Here is a 22,578-nt window from a genome sequence, read left to right on the forward strand (position 1 = left end):
TCAAGGATGGGAGTTTCTCATTTTCCCCTTTACTCTAAAATGCAAAAGTTGGGTCTGAATGTTTGGAGAAGAGTTGCTGCAATGTATTTCCAGTTTCCACAGAGATGTACAATTCTGATGGCATTCCATGTTCTCACTGGTAATTTTTACTTAGAAGGGTGGAGGGTAGGGGGAAAAAGAATCTTTACTTCCCTGCTTAGCTCTGTTCAGCTGCAGTTTTCCCCCTATTTTGTTATTAATAGGTACAATTTTAAAGCATTCTTCAGAAATACCAGTCAGCCAGCGGGATTTTTCCTAGGAATCCATCACAGGAAAATTTCATGGGTCCAGTAATGGTCTTGTTTTCTTTCATCAGTGCTACAGCAAAACCAGAGAATTTTCCTGACAGACATTAGAGGCAAGTAGGTAAATCAGCTCAGCTCTTTTCACTGCCTCTCCTTGTAACCTCCCTTCATCTCCACTCCATTCTCTCCAGCACTATTCATATTCATGGACTCTTTTTTATTACATCCAGAAAACTGAATTGTGAGTCAGAATTTATTTTTTAATCAAAAGTCCTCCTCCATCTGTTGGAGCTCTTTAGGCTATTTCTGTTCTATTATAACACTGAAGGGAGGCTAGAAGTGTTGCTTTTAGTAAACTTCTAGGCCAACTTTCTCAAATATCTGTGTGACCTGTTCAGTGTGGTGCCTTTGCCCTGATTCATCAGAGGGGCAGAGGCTCTGCAGTTCCAGATTAAATCAGTGGGAGGCCTGAATGCTCAGTGCTCCTGAAAATCAGACCCGAAGCACCAAAAACTGGGACACAGCTTTTACTGTGGCAACCAGGACTGTGCTGGCCCTGCCCTTTGCTGGACATTGTCCTTTTGTTTTTAATCCCCCTTCAACTTCCCCTTAACACGAGAAAATTGCTTTGTTCTCTCTTTGAGGGCGCATGAGGATTGCCAGATAACCAAAGGAGCTTTTTCGGAGGACTTTAGTCATCTTCCTCTTGTGTTTTCACCTGCCACCTCCCAGTTCTGCTGGCATTTATCGCCTTTCCAGATCTACCAGGTCCTTACTGGAGCCCCAGGCTCTCCTCTGCCTCAGTCCGCCCTTGCAGGACACTCCCGTGCATTCTTTTCTCTATGATAATAAACAATTCAACTCCTCCAGCTCTGAGATTTAAAGGGTGGAAAATAAAATTGTTGTTTGTTCACATCTCTAGAAAGCAAATAAAGTTGTAGCATTGATAAGTTTAGGCATATGCAGGGAGCAGTTACAAAACAAACTGCGAGTATTTTGCCTTTGCAGAGAGGGAAGGAGCGCTGGGGATGGTTCATCCTGAATGAAAAACAACCGCAGGAAATTATCGAAGCTTAAAAAGCAAGGTAAATTTCATCGCAGGGTCTTTTTCTGAGCTTTCTGAATAAAACGATCGCTGAACTTTTTTGAGATTTTTTTTTTTCCCCACTAAGCTTCGCAGAGAGTAAAGTTCGAGGAGTCAGCAGCGCTGCTCTGAGGGCAGGTGAGGGCAGAGCGCGGGCTGGGGCTGGGCAAGCGCCTTTACCCTCCCTGCAGGCACCGCTACCGGCAGCGAACGAGCCCGGCGCGGGGCTGCGAGCGGGGGAAGGCGGTTCCAGCCCGGGGGATCCCCGCACCATCCGCTCTTTTCTTTCCCCGCTCTTTTCTTTCCCCGCTCTTTCCTTTCCCCGCTCTTTCCTTTCCCCGCTCCTCCCGCGCCTTCCCCTCACGGCGGGGCGGTCCCGCCGCGCGCTCCCCGCCGCAGCCGGCAGGCGGCGCCCTCGCCCCGCCCGCTCGGCTGAGGGAGCGCGGGGCGGCGCGGGGAAGGAAGTGGCGGCTCCCGGTGCTGCCGGTGCGCGGGGCTCGGCTCGGCTGGGCTGGGCTGGCGGATAAATCCGCTCGGCCGCCGCGCCACGGCAGGGCAGGGGCAGTGCCGGCGGGGGGCTCTTCGCCTTTCCCGTTCTCTCCTCCCCCTCAGCTGCGGCGGCCCTCACGCCTCGCCTCCCCCCCGCCTCCGCCGTCCCCGCGCCGCGGCAGCGCCGGCGGGCGAGGAGCTGCCCGCGCCCGGCCCGCCCGCGCCGGGGATTATGCCAGCGGCGCGCGGGCATGCCGGCAGGCAGCGACCCGTAGGCAACGGCAGCCGCCGAGCCGCGGCGGCATCGGCAGCAGCAGCAGCGGGAGCCGCGGCCGCCGCGCCGGGAGCAGCCGGTGCGTGGCGGGGGCGCTGAGGGCGGGCGGGGGGCGGTGGGGCGAGCACCAACACCTGGCGGCCCGCGGGCCGGGCCGGCCGTGCCTCGGCTCGTGAGGGGAACCACGGCGGGCCTGAGGGGAGCTGAGCTGGGGTGACCGGGCCCGCGGGGCGGCTGCGGCTCCGTGAGGGGCCGGTGCGGCACTGGGGCCCCTCACGGTAACGCGGAACGGCCCCGGCGGGCCGCAGCGGGTCGCGGCCGGCACCTGGAGGCTGCCGCGGCCTGAGTGGGGCCAGGCTGTCCGTCTTCACCCGGGATGCGGCGGTAAAAGTTTCCCGATGGAGCGGTCGGTGACCGGGAGGGCCCCGCGGCCATGGCAGCGCCCGGCACCGCACGCCGGGGACGCGGGACCGCAGCCCCGCGCTCCCCAGCCCCGGCGTGTGGCACAGCCGGTGCCGGCTCTCCCTCCGCTGGCGGCTTGCGGGCGGCACACACCGCTCCGTGCCCGCGGGGACAGCCGGGGACGAGCGGGCGGACGCACGGAGCACCCTCCGCGCCGGCTGGTGGCACCCGGAGCGTTCGGGGCGGTCATGGCTCGAGGCCGGAGCCAGCTCCCGGGAGAGCTCCGTCCTGGCCTCCTTCCTCGGGTACCGCATCTCCGAGCCTTGAATTTCACCGAATTCGGCTCTGGCAGAGGCCCCCGGTGGCGGTTTTGTCGTGCGGTGGTCCAGGAGTCCCTCGGACGGGGCCTGGCCGTGGGGAGGGGGTGAAGGTGCTGCCTCCCATCCCTGAGGGAGAAGAGGGTGAGACCCGCGGCAGCCTCAAAGAATAAATGCCGGTGACTGATTATAGCTGAGGGACAGCCCCGTGAGCTTTCGGGGCACGAAACCCCTCTGTGTCAGGGCACTGCTGGGTGGTGAGTGGGAGCTGGCCGTACTCCTCAGGCGGTGCTTTTCCTTGCGGGAGTGGGAGGAAGAGGTTCTTCCCTTTGGAAAGAGCAGAATGCCCATCCCAGCTGGATGATGGGCTGCGAGAGGGGATTCTTTTTGCTGGGCCTGGCAGTCTTTTCTCCTGGCCTCCCCACCCCTTGACAGGCAGGGTCCTGCTCGGTGTTCACGAACAACCCTGGGCTCCATCCTGGAGCTGCTGCCCAGCAGAGTGAGGGTAGCAGCGTGAACAGCTCCAGCTTTTTGCCCAGCTGCGGGAGGGTTAAATCTCTTCCTTCACCTCCTCCCCAGCCTCTCCCGCTCCACTGAAGAAGCAGAAGCACAGAGGGCACTGAGGTGCTCAGCCTGGGGCTGGGAGCATCATTCAGGGAACCCCTCAGAGGAGCGCCCTGCTCAGTCAGATACACAAGTCAGTCCTGTCTTGTTTCATGTTTAAATACCACGACTGAAGTGAAGTTTATTTAAAATGTGTGTTTAAGGGGAAAAAAAAAGTTTCTTCATGTGTTGGTACCTGCTCTAAAGTGAGAGCTTCCATCTTCTCTGTGTGTCTGGAAGCTGCTAAGTGGAAATTTGATGTCAGGGAGCGTCTTCAGTCTTTGAAGATATAATGTGTGAGTGCTCAGCTCTGAACAGGACAGTGGCAATAGATCGGTCTTTGTGGACATCAGGCTGAACAAGCAGATGTTTGAGTGCGTGTGAGAATATCAGTGGCTGTAGGACTCCTTATCCCCCGATGGCACCGATGCCTGCTCCGTGCCCACATCTTTTTGCCCGTGCTGTATTTTTATCGCTTGGTTTATTTTTGTCGTGACTGCCTTGTGCTCCCGAGTAACACAAGACGCCTGACTGCCTTACAGAGTTCAGCACTGGCTTCTGGGCGAGGGGTTTTCCCCCACCTCACACTGCTGAATAGGAGATTCTGTTTGTGGGGCAGCCCTTTTCCCTCTCTCCTGAGGCAGACCCTGTGCCTCGGACGGCTGATGGATCTCTGGGTATTCTGCCAGGTAACCAGCTCCTGTTTTGGCCGCGGGCTGCTCGGTAATTGAAACGCCTCCTCGGGGTATGCAGAATAAAGGATGGCCAGGCATGAAAGCACGGGTGCAGACCAGTCCTGGCTTGTTGTTTGTTTCAGGATTTCTGCTTTGTGGTCCTTGCAGTGTGCTCTGGTTGTGGCACCTCTGCATCTGTGAGAGGGGAAGAAATGAGCAGCCAGGGCTGGGAACGCAGCTTGTGCTGCTTTTGATGGAGCAGACTTCTGGTAGGCTGCTGGGCTGTATTAATCATATTTAAGTTTCTGTCACTAACTTTTAATTAAAAGCATAGTTGATACCACTTTAATGAACGTACAGATGTTAGCCATCTTCGTGCATAAAAATGCTTTTTAATTCCCTTACTATTCCCTTTATGGCCCTTAGATGCTTTTGTTGCCATCTAAACCGTGTACAGTAGCAGCTGTTTATCTTCTTAATAAAACTTTTTCTGGCATCTATGTTCAGGAAACAATAATGGGTTGAGTAAACAATTCCCTGGTATCCTTTAAGGATATTTTTTTAAGAACTTGGCAGAAAGGGTCAGAAGTGGTGCCTAAATAGTGAACTCCAAGGCTCTTTCTGACTACAGCTCTGAGCCTAATTTAAATCACCTTGTTGGCTGTTCTCAGGCTTATGTGAGGTGATGAAGCAAATAAGAAGCCTTCAGTGTATGACTTTTGATTCTGATGAGCTTCACGAGGATCTTTTCCCCAAATGACAACTTCTTATTAAAATATCTTTTCTATTTTGGGTTTGCTGCTGATGGTGTGTGTCAATGCTTTGTCGCTTGTTGTGCATCTAACAGCCTGAGCATTTATTGTGATTTACCATCTGGCATGTGGGAGTTTTATCTAACTTTTCATTTTACTTGACAGCAACCAGTTTGGAAAGACCTTGTCCTGATTTTTTTTTCCCCACTAATAGAAATTCTCAAAACTTAAAACTGACAATGGGGCTAAAAGGTTTTGAATTTAAATAATTAGTCTCTTTTTATTCACAAATTGTTACTGCTTCTGTGAGCTGGCCAAAGAGAGAAGCAGCACATCCTTCAAGTGAGCTAATTTAAAGAAAGTTCCTCCAATTAATCCTAAAGAGCATTAATCTCCCCTCTGCATTCAAATAAAACTCTTGTCATTCAGTTGCTGTCTTGGCAGCCTGAGTGGAAGGCTTTGGAAAATGGCAAGTGAAAGCTGATGCTCGCTCCTGAGTGCAGTTTGACTCATGCCTTTCATGCATATTCACCACAATGTCCTGTTCCAGGACCAGCAGGAGCCCTGCAGACACATTGCTGCCTTTAAGGTGTTTTTCTTTTAGGCTTCCTCTTGCTAGAGACTTAGATAAGAGAAGAAGCTAGAAACAGGCATCGATGTGTTGCTTTGCTTCATTTTTATTTTCCTAGAAGGAAAAAGCAACTCATGGTTTTCTTAACAGCCAGTTTCTCTAAATGGCAAAGATGCCTTCTCATTTAATTTTAAAACTGGCTGACGTAGGGTGTGATGCAATTAATACTTCTGTTTATCTGCCCAAATTGGTAAAATATGCCTAAATTTAATTTTGAGCCCAAAAGCATCTTATAAACAAAAATGTTCTGTAGTTTTCAGTGTGAATGGAAATGGAATAATTAATGAGGGGGAGGGGGTAAATAAAACACTTTTTATTTATAACTTGATTTCCTGGGTGTTGGAGGAAATCCAAGTGCCACAAGATTGTACTGGGGCAGAGTCTGTCTGAGCTCACCCGTGAACTGAAAGGGAATGTGGCTTCTCTAATTGTGCTGTCCATGCCAGGAGTCCTAGGAAAATTTAAATGAACAAAGTAATGGATGATATTTGGATGTTCTTAATGTACAAAGAAAACAATCTAGCCTGGGGCTGGCCCAGATCCTGTCACTACAGGGAGTTCTGATCAGCACAATGCCAATAGACAGAGCTCCTGAAGTCAGGCTTGTGCATTTTCCATAGGTAAAAGGGTTTGCTGGTGCGAGTGGATGGTGATTTTAATTTTTTCTTTTAATTAAACAAACACTTCTTAGAACCTCAGAGCAAAATGCTTCAGTAAATCCCACTGGAAAACTTAGAAACCAGTTGGAAAAAGGTATCTTTAATTTTGAAGGAGGGAGGGGGGGAGGTGCAGGGGACCTCCCGAGGGATGGCAGGATCTGGAGACAGAGCTGCTTCCCCTTCCTGCAGCTCTTCCTGAGTGTGTGACACAGGCTCAGGCTTCAGAGGGGACAAGAAATGAGAGGTTACTCAGGCAAGTGGAGTTTTTTGGCAAGTGTGGGTGCAGGGAAGAAATCCAGTTGGCACAGGGCTCAAACCTGCCCTGGGGAACTTGGCCACACCTGAGCTGATCCCTGCAGGGAGAGGCCATCCAGGAGGGAAACGGGAGGGAAAGCCTCACCCTCCTCTGGGCTTGCCTTGCCAGGGGTGGTGAGGAGGATGAGGAGCATGAGCAGGACCTTGGGTTTGGTGGCTGTGTCAGTGAAGGGTGGGGGCCTGGCAGGGAGCAGCAGTGCCGGGGTCATTGTCCCAGCAGCCTCAGACCTGGCACAGGGGACAGGGACACACCTGCCAGCGCCCTGAGTGTGCCCAGGGTGCCACCGAGGGCAGGGACAAAGCACACACACACACCTCGGCTGAGGAAGGAGTGCTGATAGGAGCAGGGGCACCCACAGCGCTCTCGGTCTCCCAACAGCAGCACAGGCTGATTTTGGCTTCTCCTGACCCAGGTGGCGGCTGAGAACTCCAAATTAGATTTTTTTTTCTGGCTTTAAACAGCCTCCAGAAAAACTTGCTCAGACAGATTTAAAGACCTACAACATCCAGGAGTCTGCACCCCTGTGGACCTCAAGTTGTTTTCCTGCAAAAATAACCCAAGCCTGAGTACTGAGTACCTTGGATAGCGAGGACTCTGCACAGCTTTTACAGTCCTGGCTTTGTGTGCTTGGGCAGCTGAGGTTGGTGAGTTCTGAGAAGTGGGCATGAACCTGAAAACTCGCCTTGGCAGGAAAACGGGGGGGATTAGGTGAATCGGAGGGAGTCCCTCGATGTGATGGGGAAAAGTGATTTCTTTAAAGTGATTTCTTTCTTTAAACAGCTCAGTCTCCAGTCAGAGAGCAGATACTGGGATTTCTACTCAGAGGTTTTCCACCAGTTTCTATGGTCTCATCGTGGTGGGAGGAGGGAACTGAGATCCAGCAAATCCAGTCGTGGAACAGAGGTGGTTTGCTGTGAGCTGGGAAGGCACAGCTGGTGAGGACTTGGGGAAGAAAATAGTGAATGAACTGCTGAAAGATTTGTAATTCATCATTGGCCAGGGATTCCTGTAATGGCCAGGGAAGCTAGCTCTGATTTGTTTGGATTGCTGGCTCTTACATAATGATCAGGGAGCTTCAGGATACTAATTCAGGCTTAACCCTCAGAGCAGTGACCTGGGAAGGCATTTTAATGGCACGATAGCCAATTTGGAGGGTGGCAGTGTGTAATCACATCAGCACGCTGAGGTATCTGGGCACTGCAGGGGCGAGGCCGCGTTATCTCCGGCTCCAAAGAAGTTTGGTATTTGCATGACTTAACTCTGGATGTGTGGAGGGGCCTTAATTCCATTATGTGCTTTAGGAGGTTATGGGAGGATTTCAGGTTTTCCTAGTGCAGCCATGGTAAACAGCAGTTCAGCATCAGCTGTGTTTTGTACAGGTATTCATAAGGAGCTGGGTTTGGATCATTTTGTGTCTTTTCAAATAATTTGGGTTGGATTCAGTAATCCATACTGAAACCTGGAGGGCTGTGGGCACTTCTGAAGAGGTAAAAAAAAATAATGGGCTGCCATGAGACACTACATGTTAGGAGGGAACAGCAAAATAATTCCATTTCAAAAACAATAACATATGCACTTCTGTACAGACGTGGTATAATTATGTTTTGTATACATCAGAGGACAATTCAGTGGGAATAATTTCTCCTGTAATTTGTTTCAAGATCAATACCATAACTTAAATAACCTTCTAAAGGTACAAACACGGTAGAATCACTTTTTGTATGTGGGTGGCTTACCTATTTTAATGTTGCCTTTTTTTTTTAAAGAAGGAAATAGAGATTTTATATTTATCATATCAGATGAAATTGAAATCTAAATATTTACATCTTTTCACTGGATCTGAGGTTGAGCACCAGCTGTAGGCGTTGCCAAGCTGTTTCAGTTGTCTCCACCACAGAGCAGGTTGATTTCTCCAGGGTGTGGAGAGATGGCTCCTCGTGTTTCTGGCTCCTATTTTCCAGCCCGTCTCTGCATCTGGAAATCCTTCCCTCTGTGGGCTCTGTGACTCGGCCTCACGTTCGCAGGGTGTTCCAGCCCAAACGTGCTGGAGCTAAACATGTGTTGTCTCCACCAGAATGCAGAGAAAACGGCAAGCTGTGAAACTGGAGGGGGAGTTCGGGATATGAGGACGTAAATAACTCGGAGATATTTGGTGGAAAAGAGCAGGAGGGGGAGGAAGGCCTCTCGCTGGCTTTTTCTCTGCCATCCCATTTCCTCAGTAACATTCTCTCTGCTCTTCACAAGCAAAAGTGGAGCCTCTATCTTAAACAAGGGTAAACCAGGAGCAGACATAGGAAACGTTGCAGGCACAATTCAGCAGAAAAGACACTAAAATTCCTGAGTTTCCTGTCTCTGGTTTTGTTTTGCTTGCCTTATTTCCCTGTTAATTTCTTGAGCAGGCTTGACGTGGGGCTTTTAGACTTCTGATCCACCACAGTGAACTGATGGAGAACACATAGCCTGTTTTGTTCTCCCACTCTTGTTTTAAAGGATCATTTATCCAGACTCACGGGAGTCTTTGTTTGTCTAACCTGTCTCTGGATTGTAAAACATTGTTCCGTGTTCTAACTTCAACAACAGTAAACATCTTCCATCAAATATCCTCAAAAAATGTGTTTAGCCTGGGCACAACTGTTGCTATTGGGACTAAAACAATTTTGATGTTCTCTTTTGCTTACATTTAACGCCTTAAATAAGTTTTTCAAAAGGGGCACCTTTATCTAACATGCTGCCACTGTGAGAAGAAAGAGCATATTTGGACAATCCTACTTGAAGGATTAAACTTTTCCCTTCAGCTTCTGTGTATTGCCCTGGCTTCCCAGTTTTCATTTATCCCTTTGTTTAGAGCAGGGAGAGATGGTTTGACTTGCCTTGCTGGGGGTGGGCACTTGGGTGTTTTTAGGTCAGATCTTCTGCATTGTGTCTGCCAAACATCTGGGCAGAGAGGATGGAGAGGAAAGAGCTCTCTGTCCTCCTGCCTGATCCTTCATCCAGATGCCCTAGCAGAAAAAAGGAGCTTGACATAAAGGGGAGATTTATTTCACTGTCTAATGGAGCATCTGTATTATCAAAGGCAGATATGTCAGAGCACTTTCCCCCTCCCTGCTCTGTCTTTTGTTGTCTGAATGTCATTTTGCTGCTAGAACTTGTGTTGTATTCCTTGTTATCAAAGTAGAACAAAAAACAAAACAAAGAGGTGATGCTTTGTCTTAAACGTTGTTACCAAAATCAGCTAAACGGTGCTGAGTGAGGATTCTAATTCCTGGTTTAAAGACTGAGTATGATTTGGCTTTCAGACCTCCCATTCTTCCTAAATCAAGTTTGTGGTAGCAGCAGCCATGAGTGTCAGCTTCTGATTATAAACAGATTTGGAGCCACTAAAAAACTCCTTGAAATCAGTTTGACAACTGTTTGAGAACCACCTTTTTAATATGCTCAGCAAGTTCCCTGCTGAGGTCTCCTGCAGCAGCCTTGTAGATCTTGTAGATGTTAGTCTTCCCTGCATATTTTATTTTAACTTGTGCTTAAGCTTCCTAGGAGAATGCACATGGCTAAGCTTTTCCAAGCTTTTTAAAAATTCATTTTTGCATAGAAACCTGGGCTCAGCGAGATGAGAGTTGAGTGGAAACTGGTTGTGCTGTGCTTGGTGGGGGTGCAGCACCTTGGTGCTCAGAGCACCTTGCAGGGAGGTGATTTTTGATTTTGTTTTGGTTTTCTTGAGGCTAAATCCCCACAGCTTCTGACTCCAGGTGTGTCTTTCTCTCTTCTGCACCTGCAGGGGGATGGAGGGTGCCAGTGGGATTGGCTGGGGGCTCTGGGGGGCTCAGGCTCAGGTGGGACAAGGGAAGGCTGGTGCTGGTTTTTGTTCCTGCAGCCCGTGCCAGCTCCTCATTTGAACCACCAGGCTCAGAAAACCTCAGCAGTTCCTGAGGAAGCATCACCCCAGGGCTCTGCACTGCAGGGATCAAGGGATATTCCATCTGGAGGTGGGGAAAACAACCCTGCAGCCTTTCTTTCTTTGAGGCTGGCAGTGGGAGCAGAGTCAGGGACGTATTTCCATTTGACTCATCTGTTGTTGAGATGGTGACACCCTTGAGTCACATTAAAAACGAGACCTTGTAGCTGAATTGGCACATCACAGAGCAGGTGTTTGCTGCGGTTTTTGGGGGTTTGTCCTTGTTTAGAAAATTATTTTCCCCTTGGCTGAGATGGGTTGAAAATGATCAATGGTGTTGTTGATGTCCTGGGTTAAAAATAACAGGAAAACCTGATTCAGGTGGAATGCTGGAAGTTCACTGTCAAGATAACCTGCTTGAAATAGTTGTAAAGGCCTAAAAATAAAAGAAAAGAATAAAAAAGATGAGTGCCCAGTAGCCAGATGGTTGGAAGAGAACACCCCACGATCAATGAGGCAATATGTAAATATTTTCGATCATTACCACAGTACTGCTGTGTTGACATTGAAATTCAGAGTGTTATTCTGTGGGACTCCTCATTGATCAGCAGATGAGCTCTGATAAAACAGAGGATGAGAGCACAATACTGAGCATTATTATGGATTGTAGATTTCATTGACAAGGACAGGCTTCCATCAAGGGCTGGGAATGGATTTCAGACCCTCTTTAAGCACGTTACTGAGCCACTGTGTTCCTTCCTCGGATGTCAGCTACCAATTAAATAGTGTTTTATTTCTTGAGCTGCTTTATTTAAGGTGAAATACTGCATAATTGACTAATTTTTCTGTGCTAATTGCTACATTTATATGGGATGGGGCAAGGTGGAACCTGACATAGAGTTCTCTGTTTGAAATATACCTGGTTAGAAATGACTGGAAAATAATATCAATCAAACAGCTGAATTAAAACTTTTTTCTTTTTTTTCCAAAAAGATCCTCCTGAAAGCTGGTTGTAGAGACCCTGTCTGGCTGAGTCACTTAGAAACCTTCACGGGGTGATAGCATTCTCATGAATAAAACATGAAGTGCCTTTGGCATGCACAGGTGCTGAACCCACCCAGAGGAGCCTTTTCTTTTTTTTTTTTTTCCCTTAAAAAAAAAAATCCTGTCGGTTTTACTGCTCTCAGAGGGGAGTCTGAAGCTTGACACTAAATCGACTCTTTTGAAAGCTGCTTTTTAAGCTCTGCACACCCCAAAACAATCCCAGCACCAAGCAGGGGCTGCTGCTGGTGGTTCCTGGGCTCCCACCCTGGAGGCAGCAGGGAGGTTTGGGAAGGGGATGTGTGTGGGGAGCAGGCTGCCAGCTTTGTGTGATATTAAATGTCACTCTTCCTGTTTTACACAGACTGGTGTGAGGTTCCGAAAAATCTTTTAAGGGTGCATATAGAGTGTAGGGTTTGGGGATTTTGAATTTTTTTTTTTCTTGCTGTTGATCAGAGCAATGGATTGTAACACTTCCCATTTCATATAAGGGAATAAAGACTTTTAGGAAGGGATTAATGACTTCTAAGGAAGGAGGGAGAGGGCTGTTGGCAAATGAAAAGCTCATTATAGCTACAGCAGGGTCCAGAGCCCAGGCAGCTTCTGGAAGCATTTTGCTGTTTGTTTTCCCTCCCTTTCCCTTGGGTCTGGCTGCTTACAGTGCAGCCAGGACCTTGTGCTCCTTTGGGAACATAACCCCGGGGCACTTGGAGGGTCCAGATGCTGCAAACATCAGAGAGAGAAAAATGGTCTCGGTGCCTTTCCAAGCTGCTTGTATTTTCCAGTTAACTGCTGCATTTCTCTTGCATGTTGATTAATTTCCTGGCACATCCTGGAGCCTCTTCCTCCGATTAGAGTTCTTCAGGATTTTGAGTTTATTTCCCTGTGGTTTGTTGATTTTTAGTTGCTCACTTATATCCCCTTTAGTTCTTTAGGGTGGCTGGTAGGAGAACAGAAACCACCTTTTCTGAGGATACAGGGCTCTGGAGACGCTCTGTGGTCTGAAACTGATGCTCCCAAACCATGGGCATGTGGTGTTTGACCACAGCTGATCCTTGGTAGGGCTTAGAATTTATTCATGCAGATTGGGCAAGAGCAGGAGGCTGAGCTAGACCAGCTGTGGTGGTCATGAGGAACAGTTGTGCTGCTTCATTTCTCCCTGCAAGACGGTGCTGTCAGTGCCTCTGCCTTTGCAGAAGCCTTTTTATTGCCCAAGGCTGGTGAGTTGTGGTTTGGGGTTGTCACCAGGTGTGTTTGTCCAGGTAAAGGTGAGGTGGGAGCTCTGCCTGTCCCACCAGGATAAAGGGATTTAGTGGTGGCAGCAATGGTGCCTCCTGGAAGGGCTGGAAAGTGAAGTGCAGCACATCAGTTCAGCAGAGAAACCTTCATAAGCCAGCAGAAAGCATCTTATAATTAATTAATCATCCTCCGTGGAAAGGTAAATGCCAGTTCTGTTAGTGCAACGTGGTGTTTTCAACATTGGTGCTAAAAATGAGCCGTGTGGCACCTCTGCCTCTTTGCCAGTGATATTTCCATGTGAATCTGTCTATTAATAGCTGTGGGCTCTGCCTCGGGTGCTGCTGAGCTGCTCCAGAACCAAACGTGTTCTTTGATTCGGTTCTGGGCTGCTCCAGTGCCCGGAGGCTTCCCTGGAGAGGCTTCCCTGAAAGCCTTTGGAGGAAGGGAGGGAGTTTGTAACCTTCCTCTTTACAAACCACCCATCGTAAAAATGTTGTTGCAGCCTTTTAGGAGCTCTTGCATTAACTCACATTTCTGTGTTTTTGTTGCGTTGCTTTTTCCTGGTGGTTTGGACAAATGTGCCCCTTGTTTAACAATGCTGAATCCTCCCACACTTTGGGAATTTAATTTGAAAGTAGAAGCAGTTTTAACTGGGTACTTGGTTTCCCTTTAGCACAAAAATGTTTCTGAAGTGCAGACAGGGTTAATGGTTATAGAAGAGGATGAAAACCTGACAATTTTTAAGTTTAAATTTTGCCTTGGTAATCTGTTCTCACACCTAAAAATAAGTAAATTAAGAATAGCATCAGCAAGGCCTCTGCAAACTGCAGTGACTTTAAAAAGTGATGACTTGGGAATACAGTCAAGGTGAATTGTTTATGATTATTCCAGAAAACAAGTTTCATAGATGTCATAATGTCCTAGGCTACATTAATTATCTATTACTTTTAGTGTTTGCTGCAGAGAAAATGCTAGTATTTCTGTTTTCCCAGAGGCAATACTTTCAGTTTCTCTTGTACAGAAACGTTTTTGCTTTTAATCACTTTTGATTGCAGTACCATTAACAAGTGTGCAGAGAACTCAGTTTTTCTTTTTGGAACAATTGCTACAGACTTACTGTCACTGAAAAGAACTTTTGTCATCCTTCCCTAACCTACAGTGCAGGGAAAAAACCCAACTCCAGAACAAAAAAGAATAAAGGAGGAAGGAAGATTGATTTTTTTTTCTTAACTGGAGGAGGCCTTGTGGCTGCCCCTCCAGGTCTGCAGGTACCCTGGGGCTCTTTGAGATTGGCCTCACCCAGACTCTGAAATCCTTTGAAGTTCTGCATCCAGGCCCTGCTAATTCCGAGAACTGTTCCCTGCTCAGCAAAGCCAGACAGAGGGAGCAGGGCCCTGCTCTGACTCAGTTTTTTACAATTTATTTACCCAGGTGTGGGTTTCCTGCAAGGCTCTTTTGCAAGGATGGTGTCTGGCATATCCAGCACCCAGAGACTTGTCTTGCTTGTGGGAAATGGGGAAAGAATGGATATGGATAAATCCCAGTGCTCCTGAGGAATGAATTATTGTATAACCTGTAAAATTGGTAAGGCTCAATCAGACTGGATGTGTGTTGAGTTAAAAACTCCAAGGATTCATAGCTACAACAAATCCTTTTAAAAGAGAAAGGTAATGTGAGGATTCTTGTTTATTTGCAAATCATAATGGTAGAATGGCTAAAAGGACTCATGAAATACTTGTTTTCGTGAAAAGATATTTAAAATTCAAAGGCAAAGCAAGATTAAAATGATATATTTTAATATATTTCCATCATACAGATTTGAATAGTTGCTTTAGAGAGAAAGTCCTTTGGGCTTTGCATCATAGTATTGTATATAAAATTAGGGGAAGAAACATTTTGCATTTTCTTTTATGAAAAGAATTTTTACTTAAAGCTCTCCTTAGGAATTTAGTGGTTTAATTCTGCCCCAAAATGCACACACAAAATACTGGCAAAGGTATAAAATGATTGAATACTTTTTCTTCAGTTATAAAGAAGATGTCATTTTAAAAATAGTGGTGATTGTCAGTGTTAATTTTGTTGTGAGCTTGAAGAATTAATTTTATTTATCTTCTGGTCTTCACTGTATTAATGTTGGCAGCAAGATCAATAGTCAATGAAAGAAAAGAAAACTTAAGATTCAATTTCAGATAAATTCTGGTCTGATCCTAAACCACAGGGCCACAGACTGGACTTGTGGTTTCAGTTCTGACAGATCCAATCTAAAAGTTGCACCACAGGAGGTTTTGAGATAGGATAAGCAACTTGATGCCCAACACTTTCAACACCATTATTATTATTATTATTATTATTATTAATTGCCACCCAGCCTGGGAAAGCAGAAGTGGCATTTGGGCCCTGTGTGCCTGGCTCAGCTGTGAATCAGCAAATGACGTTAATAAGCATTTGTGGACTAAATATATTTTTAAGCTGTCTGGCTGCTTGCTCTTGGTGAGATTTCTGAGATTAACGGTCCTGAAACTCGTGTTTGCTCTTCCTCCAGGACGAATCTGACCTGTGCAAGCACTATTATATTTTTTAAATTGCTGTGCAAGAAGTTACAAGAGGGAAGATCAGTCACTGGGTTTTTTTTTTTAAGCTGTTGGCAAGACATAAATTTATGTTAACTGAAGCAGTGTTTGCAGCTGAAGGTATCGATGGCTTTTCCAAGCATTGCAGGTTCTTTAGGGGAGGGAACAGAGTGTATTGATGTTTTATTTATTTTTTGTGTTACACTTTGGTAGCAGGTGCTGGTGTTAAGGCTTGGATCCAAGCCCCAGTAAAGGAGATGTGCTTTTATTTGTGTGGTTGTAGAGCCAGATTTGCATGTTCCAGTGCAAAACACAGCTCCTGCTGCTGGGAAGGAGAACTGGGAACGACAACTGTGCCCTTGCTGACCTGAAAGAGAAAGGGATGTTTCTGCAGATGGGGAGTTCAGTGAGATAGAGGCAATTTTAATGTGAGCATGTGGATTTTGGGGGACCACGGGTGATGGGTGTCCCACGGGTGTGGGATGTACCCAACCCTCCCTCCTCCATCACCCAGTGCTGACCAGTGCTGTGGGAGCCCTGGCTCTGCTCTGGCTGCTGCTTGAGGAAAGAGAAACAAGGATAAGCCAAGGCATTAAAGAAGACCTAAAAGAACCTGGATATACTTGGGGAGATCATCAGTAGAGATGGGAGTGAAGATCACACGTGTGTGCCCTAAAGTGCAACCCAGCTGCTTTAAAAGCAGCATTAAAACCAGTCTGCAGTGATTGGAGGTAAAGATGAGACTGCCCAAAGGAATCTCTTAGAAAGGCAGTGGGGATGCGTGGAATGATGAGCAAAAAAAAATAACTCGCTCTGCAGGCAGCGTTACAGGTTCCTTCTGCCCTCAGCCCTCCTGACAAAAATCAGCCTTGGGGGAGAGCAGGTGGCTGGAATAGGAATGTAAATGTGGTCCCTGGGCTTTCCCGACCTGCATTTGCCCTCCTGGGTGCTGCTGGTTCCCCTCTCTCTGTTCCCTGTAGGAGCTGCTGTCTCCTTGCTGCTCCAGGTGTGGAAGGATTTGTGGGGATTCCAAGGGCAGCCCCAGCTCTGCTTCCACCCTCAAACATGAGATCCTGTCCGGGCTCTGGGGGCTCCCCGGAGGAATCTGTGCTGTGCTGGGTTTGTCTGTGGTGGTGTCTCCTCTGTGGAAGTCACTGAGCTCCGAGTTTGGAAGGGAAATGCTGTGAGGGGAAGTGTACAGAGGGAGCACGTGAGAGTGGTCAGTGCAATGCGTGTGTTTTTTCTTCTCTCTTTTTTTTTTTCCTTCCTAATTTCCATGAGTTAGAGATGACGATGACTCATGGTTTGGAACACACTTTAAATCCCTGAGGTGCTCATTGCCGCCTACTATCACGTATTGAATTTCTGACATACCGGAGGGATGTCTGCAGAGAAAGTCTGATGTGCAATTATGAAATGTTGTAGCTTTATGTTGTTTGCATAGGAGCCATTAGCATGGTGTAACTGGAAAAATAATGCAGCTTTATTCTTGCTCTTGATTTCCCTTGGGCATGGCAGTTCAGCAACTGTGTTCTGTCTTTTTCTAGGATGTTGACACATGTGGACCAACAGTGACATCCTTTTCCAACAATGCTGTCTTTGCTCCCTCCTGCATTCAGAAGCATCTAGAGAGATTTTTTGCAGAAGGTAGGTTCTGACATTTCAGCTGAATGGCTAATCTTTTTCTTCTGGGTTAGAAAAAAACATTTAGATGTTACTAGGGAGAATGGTAATTTATCTGAGGGATACTAACTCACTGGTGGTGAGAGGGGATTAACCTTAGCTTGGGTTCCACTTGAATAAATGCGTGGGGAAAATGGGATAAAATGGAAGCCAGAAAATGGCTGCAGGAGCTCTTTGAGAAGGGCTTGGCAGTCATAGGACATGGTTGGCTTAAATTGCATAGATGTATGTATTGGTAATAAACTCCTTTATAAAGAAAGCTTATGCTCCTTGCGTTTTTCTATGTGCAATGAATATAATTTTTAATTTAGATCTTGGGTGAGTTTTCTTCTCAAAAAATGTCTTAACCTTGTTGATTTTATCTGTATTGCAATAAACAGTAGTACAGCAAATTGTAGTTTCTCTGTCCTCAGAACTTTAAATTTGTCACCAGGTGTAGTGTCTTTGTCCTCTGAACTTTAAATTTGTTTTATACTGCCAATAGGATTGAGATGCAGAACTTCCCAATAAACAGAGTGGAAGGGGAAGCAGTTACCTGTGGTGGTTTTTAACAAGTAAAAGTGAAGAGATTGTGGTTTTTATGAAAGTGTACCTGCTGCTGCCTTATGCTGTAACCTTTGCAGTGTTGCTCAGGGGTTCACTGTGTGTGTCCAGCTCCATCCAAACCTCTTGTGTGAATTCTAGAAATGTATCTCACGGTGTGAACTCTCACTACAAAATTGGTGGCTGGAGTTTTTGAGTTTTTGGTAGACAGGGTGTCAGCCTTTAGCCTAAATGCACAGTTCTGCTTCTTCTTATTTTCCTCCAGAACATTGCTCAGCACATAAGTGGTTTTTTTCTTTATCAGAAATGGTCTTTTTCACTCCACCAAATGTTTCTTTGGGGTGATACTAAAACTTAACAATTGTCAGGTTTTGCTTCAAGAGCAACGAATTGCTGGGAAGAAGAGAAAGAATAAATGAGTTTGGATCAGAGATTGTTCACTTACCAGACTGAAATATGTTTTCAGTCTCTCTGGATTTATACCTCGAGGTCACAGCAGTTACACTGAGACTGCAGTGGCATCTGTAATAACATGCAATACCTTTATCAGAAATTGTTGAAAACTAGGGGTGATTTGAGTACCTTAATTGTCTCCTGTCAGGAAATTGGCTCCCAGCGATTTCTTTGCCACTCTCCAGGTTGATTTCCTTCCTGAAGCCTCTCTTTGGGATTAGCCAGTGCCAGGCTGGGTAGGCTGCTCCCAGAGCTGTGTCTTGTGCCTCTGTGGAATACCTGATTTCCTTGGGAGAGAGCCTGGCAGCTCCTGGCTGCCCACTGCAGCGCCAAAGGAGCTGTGGCTGAGTCTCCCTGGGATCAAAAGCTGCCAGCAGCAGCTTCAAGAGAGGAGTTTATGCTCAGAGAGGCATTAATTGCCATGTGAGTTTGTGCTGCTGTGCTGAGGGGGAACATCTGTATCCCGAGAGCTTTGCCTCCTGTTTCAGGTCCCACACTCCCCCACAGGCTGTTGTAGAGGGAGCATTTTTCTCTGAATTAGCAGTAACAGCAGAGAAGAAATGCAATCCTTGGCAGAGTTTAGGGTTTGCTTTGCCCCAAGGCTCAGGCTACATTCATTTTGCTTGCCTGAAGGATTTTACAGGGCTGATGAGGTGCCCAAGTGGTCATTAATTCTCTGGGTAGGTGAGGGGAAATTGCCTCCAGAACGGTGTTCACAGGAAAATGAATTCCTGCTCTTGCGTCACCAGAGAGGAGTAACGTCTGTGAGTTGGCAGGTAGAGAATGTAAGGAGAGAAATGGGTTTTAAACCTTGTCAGGGAATGCAGTGCTCATGGAGACAAACAGCTGAACCGCCATGTCCAGGAAAATGGAAATTTCCCCCTTTCTTCTGCCAGCATCTCTGTGTGGCCCTTTGTTTTTCCAAACCTGGAGCCTTTCAATCCAAGCTGCTGGACAGAATGAAAATGTTGGGGGAATGCTCCTCTGCAAGTCATCCTTGGGAGTATTTTGCCTAGGATTATTTCAAAATGTAGGAAAGTGTCCTCAGTCCATTCTGTGAGCCCTGGGGAAGAGTGTGCAGATGTGTGCCAGGCTGTGTGATGCTGGGAGCTGTGGGACCTGCGCAGGGAGCTGGGAATGCAGTGTGATGAGGAGAGGGAGGTGTCCATATAGGATGGGGAGGGACCTGCTGCTCTGGCCCTCAGCATCCTCTCTTCCAGCTGTCCAGGGGCACTGTGCTGCCTTTGGTTCTTCCAGTGGTTCTTCCACTGCTGCTGCAGCTGCAGAAGCCTGGATGGGATGAGTGTTTTCAGCCTGTGAGAAGAGACAGAGGCTGCCACTGGGCAGGAGGATCATAAGAGGGGAAGGTAGATGAGGTTTGAGAAGATGTGAGGCAGGCTGGGGACAGGGGACTTGTGCACTGGGGAAGTGATGTCCCCTCTAAGCAATTTGTAAAGTCACTGGGGGAATGTGTGGTGTCCTGTCAAAAGGAAGCTCAGCTTTGCTTTGCAGTTGCTCCTTCTAATGTCCTTCCAGCACTCCCTGCCTTGCCTGCAGCACCTGTCCCTGTGCCATGCTGGGCTGGGATTTTCCACCCCTGGCTGTGTGATGTGACCAGCTTTTCTCCTTCCAGAGCCTATGTCCTTTTATATGGACACAAACTGAGCCTGAATATTACTTTTTCTGCACCTTGTACTTACCAGGGGACTTAGTGTGGGACCCATGACATGAGAATTGAACCCCTTGTAAGGGGCCAGTTTGTGGAAACCAACTAAATGTGGAGGAATCTGTCTTCATGCTGGATCCTTCATCAACTGGACTGAGAAACTCACTGTAAAGAGTTGTATCAAGGGGGTAACACTCCAGGGAGCTGGGTGATGGCTGCTTTTGTACTGGCAAGGAGAGGAACCCTGTTTGGGAGCATAATGGAGCAGCACAATTGTGACATTCCCCTGTCTCAGTGTGTAAAGGTTGTGGGTTAGGGTGACATTTGTTACTGTGCCAGGCAGGGAGAAGGGGGAGCTGCTGAGAGGTGAGGAAAGGGGTCTTGTAAAGGTGGGAGAGAGTTACAGGTAAACACATTTAGACCTGACAGGACACAAATGCTTGGAAAGGTACAGAAGGATCCCTTTTCAAAAAGAAGGGATCTACAGAGTCTCCTGTATAATCCGTGGCTATGAAATGTCTCATGGGAATGGGTGAGTTTTTGTTTTGGTGGTTTTCCTCCTTTTACAATAGACAAGACACAAGGAACTGTTTGGACATACGTCTTTAACTGGGAGGAAAGGGCTGTGATGCTGCTGTGGTTGTAACCACAAACTAACTGACAGTTTCCTGCTGCAAGTAACTTTCTATAGATCTAAACCTCCTTCATTTGTGTTTGTTTTTCTGAGCTGTTAAAATATCTGAGGAAGATTCTGTTGCTGCTGGGCTTCTATTTTTTGACAAAGTCTTTGTTATAATTTTGGGGGATGGTGGCATGAAAAGAGATCATTACAGCACCGATACAAACTTAAGTGGAGTCCAAAAAAGTTTCTGTATTTTACAATCTGGTTTAATGTAGAAATGAAGAAGTAAAAGCATTAAATGTGTGTCAGACTGGTTTGGCAGATACATTTGCATGTACAAAGCTCTGTTGATTTCTGAGGAGAAAAGATGTCATCATATGAACTTGCCTGTGTGCCTGAGACACTTCATCTGATATTTCCATGGCATCATTACTGGCTTCTAATTCTCTGCCTCCTTCCCACCCTTCTCCCCTGTGATGTGTTAAATATCACAGCTGCAAAAATGAGGGCACTTTTTTCCCTGCTGTTCCCATTCCAGCTGGAAAACTTGGACAAAACATTCCCTTGTGGTTTGTGATACTGTAAATAAAGGCTTGGGAGGTCACACGTTTTTCAACTCAAATTATTTTGATTCCAGTGCTGGAATGGGAGAGGAGGAGGGAGGAGAGGAATAAAAATAAAAACAAAAACAAACCCTCAAACTGTTGTAGCTTATTGTGGGAAAAAGAGCTCATTAATGCAAAGGGGAAGCAATTGGAAAAAAGACCTTTGCAGAGAGGACTTAGTCTTTGACTGAAGCTGTGACTTGGATAATTAGGGTCAAAGATTTCAAAGGAATCTTCTACAAAGCTTTGAAATAAAAGTTATCTACAAAGCAGAGGCCCTGAACACCAGCTCCTGTGATCTGGGGCTGTTGCTGGGCAGTTGCTGTCTGCCTTAAAAGGTGCCTCAGCCTGACTCTACAGGCGTGTGGGTGAGTAATTTAACCTGTGTCCCTCTGAATATGGTTACTCATGCTCTTAAATGTCAGCTAAGTGGGCTTAAAGTGTGGAATTGAGAAATTGTGCTTGTAGGTCTTGCTGGCTGTGGTTGGGTGAGCTGGAGTTGTGTTCTCAGCCTGGACAGTACCCAATGGGCTGGGCTGAGGGGGGTGGAAAATCTGTTTGCACTTCTCTCAAGATTAATGGTGCAGTTCAGCCTTCTGAAAATCCCCACAGAATCGTGGCTGTCACTGCTGCTGTTCACAGCCTGTGTCCCACATCTGCAGGCTTGGGCTCCTCAGCTATGTCCCTGCTCATGCTGGTGTTTGAGGCTTTGCACACTCACAGAAAACACTGTTTGGCCTTAACCTTGTTGTATTTTTCTCTTTTGATATTTGTATAATCATGTTTTGGATTTAGTGAGAAACGAGCTCAGGACAAGGTGCACTGGGCTTTACTACTTGGTGGTGATGTGCTGGGTGTGCTGAATATTGGCTGAGAGAGGAGACACTAACCCTTACTGGCAACTGTGTCACTCACTTTTGTGGAGTTCTGAAGAGACCTTTTCCTGGTAATGATTTTTTCTGTTGGCTTTCTTATCAAAACAGGATACAAAATGTGAACATAATTTGTCACTCCAGAGCTTGCGTTGCACCTTGACACTACAGAAGTATTTCTTTTTCCATAAACTGTTATATTTATACTGTACAGCAGGAACAAGAGAGGAACATTTCACACCTAGATGTTAATCTCTGCACTGGGTAGTCTTTTGATTCAATAACTTTTCTTCCTTGATCTTCTTTTGTGGTTTTTTTTTTCTTTAATAGGCACAGGACATATGGACATAAAAAATAATGGCCCAATTTCACCCCTGCTGTAGCTCATTGACGTCATTAAAGCTACAGCAGGGATGACTTGGCCCAGATTCTTTAAAAATAAGACCTGATGAAAAACCCCTCCTGGAAAAGCTCTGTGGAGAAGGTTGTCCTGAGCACAGCACAGAGCAGATGCTCAGCTCACCCTGACTTTCATTACCATTCCCCTTGATGCTGTTCCAGTGAGATGCTGGGCCCTTCCTGGAGGGGACAGGAGGCTGCAGATGTGTTCAGATATGCTTTGACCATGTCCTAATTATGTGATAGAAAGGGACAATTAATGAAGTGAGAGAAGGGCACTCAAGGCAGAGGCAGGTCTGGGTGGAGACCTCACTTCCTTGGAAGCTGTGGGAGCTGTCTGTGCCTGAGGACTGGGCTTGGCACATGGTGAGGCAGAAGATGGAAATGTAGAGTTATCTGTGAAAAGCTGTTGCCCTGAGCAGGTTTTTAGGAAGATGGTTTGAGTGTGTTTAGTATTTTTGTACTTTTTCCTCACATCGTCTGTGACCTCCAGATATTGCCACAC

The 22,578-nt window shown here is 46.9% G+C and overlaps 1 protein-coding gene across 6 annotated transcripts in view; it reads left to right on the forward strand.

The window, feature by feature from the left end:
• Positions 1-1,789: 1,789 nt before the first annotated feature.
• The window catches only part of PITPNM2 (phosphatidylinositol transfer protein membrane associated 2), a 122,176-nt gene continuing 101,387 nt past the window's right edge, over positions 1,790-22,578 (forward strand). For 3 of the 6 annotated variants that reach the window (XM_063415571.1, XM_063415572.1, XM_063415573.1), the window contains exons 1-2: positions 1,805-2,210; positions 16,778-16,877. The gene's annotated coding sequence lies outside the window, so the exon portion shown is untranslated. Of the gene's footprint in view, positions 2,211-16,777; positions 16,878-22,578 lie in introns of all 6 variants that reach the window. The other 3 variants (XM_063415574.1, XM_063415575.1, XM_063415576.1) reach the window with 2 other exon arrangements.

This window comes from Prinia subflava, chromosome 19 (genome assembly GCF_021018805.1).
Source record: "Prinia subflava isolate CZ2003 ecotype Zambia chromosome 19, Cam_Psub_1.2, whole genome shotgun sequence".
Lineage (NCBI taxonomy): Eukaryota > Metazoa > Chordata > Aves > Passeriformes > Cisticolidae > Prinia > Prinia subflava.